The 4,126-nt window shown below is 33.3% G+C and overlaps 1 long non-coding RNA gene across 1 annotated transcript; it reads left to right on the forward strand.

Annotated features, from left to right (window-relative positions):
* Positions 1–264: 264 nt before the first annotated feature.
* On the forward strand, positions 265–915 carry LOC131632509 (uncharacterized). Its single transcript, XR_009293032.1, has 2 exons — positions 265–447; positions 530–915. It is a non-coding gene; the product is annotated as an uncharacterized LOC131632509 (long non-coding RNA).
* The last annotated feature ends 3,211 nt before the right edge of the window (positions 916–4,126 follow it).

Below are 4,126 nucleotides of genomic sequence, written 5' to 3' on the forward strand. Positions count from 1 at the left end.
CTAACAGCATGGGCTTGGGCCTAAACAATATTTTTTGGTTAGAAAGAATCCGCTGGATCCAGTGTAGACTGGACCAGGGACGTTACGGTGTGCTAACATAATTAGGTACGTTTGATCTAAAGTAATTCGAATAGATGGTTATGACTTAGTATGGACCGAGGGTACATGATAAAATAGATGCACATTATTTAATAACAATAAGGAAAGGTGGAGAGACATTTAATTATGTTTTTTTTCCAATTTTATTTCATTTTCCAACGTTTTCCTCTCTCTCTCTCTCTCTAAACGATCTTCCTCCCCCCTCTTGCCTCTGTCTCTTCGTTCCACAAAAAAACAACAACAACATCCATGAATCCAAAACCCAGAAACCTTAAATCATCCCCCTAACCCCAAAACATGCATCTAAACAACAATAATCTCAAATATTCAAGCTAAATTTTAATCGTGGTTACCTTTTGTTGCGACCCTTCTTGCAAATCCCTCTTCCGATTTCTGGGTGTTCTCCTGTTGACCCCTTTTCGTGTTTCAGGTTCGTAGATGACGAAGATGGCGCGATGGAGATTAAGGAGAACGACTCGGATCAACAGCGATCTAGGATTTCAGACGTGAAACCCAGATCGAGTGGCGGCGGCCGATTGCTTTGAAGTTACGGCTTTGGGTTCGTAGTGAGGATCTCCCGCAACAATCACTTTCTACTCCTTCTTTTTGTGTTTAATTTTTCGTCAATTTTTTTTTTCCATGATTGTTGATTTTAGGTTCAGATTTATAGTGTTTTGAATAAAAATATATTAGGAAATAGATTTAAGGTATTTGATTCAAATTGATTTAGTCTTGATTTAGTTCCGATTTGTTTATGGATTAAGGTTCTTGATTTTATTTGTAAAATTAATTATAAATTAATTTCGGATTTGATTCGATTTATTGTGTATTATGAATTCAGATTTTTGTTTGTAATATTCTTCAGATTTATACTTATTCCTCTTTAATGAAATCTTTCCTTTTCTATATTTGTTTGTTTGGGTCTTGTGGGTTTGTTTGAGAAGAAATTAGGTTCTGAGGTTGATGAAGGTGGTGTGCGGCGGCCGCTTGTGGCTTGGAGAAGGAAGGGTTCTAAAAACCCTAGTTTACTTAGTCAATAGCAATTAATAATAATTTTAATATTAAAATTAGTAAAAAGAAGTAGATGATATTAACTTATTAATAGTAGCAATATAATAAAAAAAATAGATTCTCCTTTATTTGATTCTATAATAGTAACGATTTAAACATCTAATTAAGTTAATAATTAATACTTTAATATAATAGAAAAAGCTACTAATAAAACTTAATAATAATAAAATTTAATTGATGTTAATTCTAATAAAAGTAGTAAACTAAAACTTTCTTACTGATTGCAAAAAAGTAGTAACCGTAAAGGTTTCTCTTTTTTTTTTTGTTTTGAATTAATACTCCTTTTTTTTTTTAAAAAAGTTTCTTTACTAATTGAAAAAATAGTAACCGTAACTCTAAAAGATTTCTTTTTTTTATTTTATTTTTAAATGACATTCTAATAAATAATAATCCTAATAAAAAAATGACAAAAGTCTACCAAATATTAAAAGAAGATTAAAATTCTAAAAGTAATAAATTATACTAAATCTTAAAAGTAATAGTTAATATATTAATTATACAATAATATTAATTAATAATAACAAAATAGTATTTATGATAAGATAAATATGTTATTTTTGTAAAAAATAAAAAGGTAAAGTCAGGAATATATATTTGTAGACAAAATTTGAATAGTTCATATTTAATCAACCCTTTAATTAGAAATCATGTCGTTCTAAATAGACAAAAATACTCTTAAATGGGCCTTTCATCTTGGTTTTAAATAGTAAGCCCACCCAAACATATACATCTCCACTTTCACTAAAATAATGATTTATATTTCTAGCTAAATGCACTAATAACAAAATCTAATAAGTTTAATAAGACTAAGAATTGACCCCTTGACACTAATGAGGGCAAATTTGGGGTATGACAGCTGCCCCTATTTAATATTGTTCGATCGGAGGGCGCGAGAATACGGAGTTCTCGCGTGTTTGGATCGAAGATTTATTAAATACCGGAAGACCCCAAAATTTGACCAGAAGCTAGAAAGTACTAAGCAAGGTTGACTTGGAAAATTCACCATTGCATGAGTACAGTAATTGTAAATTTCGCGTTCTTACCGCAACCTAAAGGATAGGTTACGCTAGTTCGGAAAAGATAATCTGCGAAAGCCTTTGGAATAAATATAGCAGATTGTGTTGTAAGTTTTGTGTATTCGTCACAACCTATAGAACAAACAAGTTTTGAAAGCTCATTGTCGTTTATGGACTGACACAACGGACTATATCGTAGTCACTGTGTACTTATCGCAACCTAGAGGATAAGTAACATAGGTTAGATAACTTACTGCTGCTCAGTGAACTATCGTGGATTCCTTTATATCTTATCACAACCCAGAGAAAAAGAAATAACGGGTCCCAACTCTTTTTAGATTTTGATCCAAGTAGAGCTTTAGAAAGATGGAGAACTGACTTGCCACAACCTAGAGAGCAAGTAGTTGACAATCTATTCTTTATCTATCACGACCTAGAGGATAGATAAAGTTTGCGTTTAACCAAGATTAGATAGTATAATGACTCTAAATATTCATATCTTATGCTAATTGGGAAACGTTCTCACCAAATATTTGCACCAAGCACCAAATGTTCTCACCAAGTATTTGCACCAAATGTTCTCACCAAGTTGTTCACATCACATGTTTGTACCAAATGTTCCCCAAATGATTCACACAAAATGTTTGCACCAAATGTTCCCCAGATTGTTCTCACCAAGAATTTGCACCAAATGTTCCCCAAATTGTTCTCACCAAGTACTTGCGTTTAACCACAATTAGATAGTAAAATGACTGTGGATAATCATGCCTATGCTAACTGGTAAACTTTCTCACCAAATGTTTGCATCAAATGTTCCCCAAATTGTTCTTACTAACAGTTTGCACCAAATGTTCCCCAAATTGTTCTCACCAAGTATTTGTATTTAACCACACTTAGATAGTAAAAATGATTGTAGATAATCATGCCTATGCTAACTGGTAAACGTTCTCACCAAATGTTTGCACCAAATGTTCCCCAAATTGTTCTCACTAACAGTTTGCACCAAATATTCCCCAAAATGTTCTCACCAAGAGTTTGCACCAAATGTTCCCCAAATTGTTCTCACCAATTTTTTTGCCCCAAGCACCAAATTTTCCCACCAAATGTTTGCACCAATGTTTTTTTTCCCAAGCACCAAATTTTCTCACCCATTGTTTGCACCAATGTTTGTGTATTTCTGATTTCGATGATTTTATAATCATCAGTTTTTTTGTGTTTATTGATATCGGCAAGGTTACTGGAAATCATCAATCAGGCGATTGGAAATAAACAAACAGTAAGGTTACTGTCATCAGTCAGGTTACCGGGTGATAAGCAAACTTGATTTTTTGTAAAAGAGTTTTGTTTTATAACTGCCAAGTAAATTTAGGCTTTGCAAAAAACGTTTTATGCTTATAGAGATGAGATGAATGCTATGCATGATTCATGACAATGAAATGACTTGATTGTCCAATAAGTTTGTGGATGATTATGATTGAGATGAGTTACTTATGCACCAAGGCTGCTTATTAAAAGCAAGTTGTTTATGCTAGTATGGCTTCCCGACACTTGTTTTTGAACTCGTAAATTGTTGGCGTAGGAGAAGGATCCAAGGGAAATGTGAAAGTACGCAGAGAGCTTGCCCCTTTGTGAAATGTATTACCCCAATATGTTGATTTGTAGACATTTTCTTAATACAATCCCGAGAGTAGTTTGATTGTAATATGAATGACCTCACTATTTTGCACTTCGAGACATTATGCCTTTGATTGTGGACTCTTGGAATGTCCTGCCCCATAATGAACTGTTTTGAATTAACTCTTTCGAACGAGCCTCGTAGCGGTCTACCCCAATATTCAGATTTTTGAAAGGTATGCCCCCAATTTCTAGGATTTGGAGGAAGTACCCTTAGAAAGAACTTGGACATCATCGCAAACTTGATATAGATTTCTCCAAGACTT

This window comes from Vicia villosa, unplaced genomic scaffold, assembly GCF_029867415.1.
Source record: "Vicia villosa cultivar HV-30 ecotype Madison, WI unplaced genomic scaffold, Vvil1.0 ctg.000951F_1_1, whole genome shotgun sequence".
In the NCBI taxonomy this organism is placed as follows: Eukaryota; Viridiplantae; Streptophyta; class Magnoliopsida; order Fabales; family Fabaceae; genus Vicia; species Vicia villosa.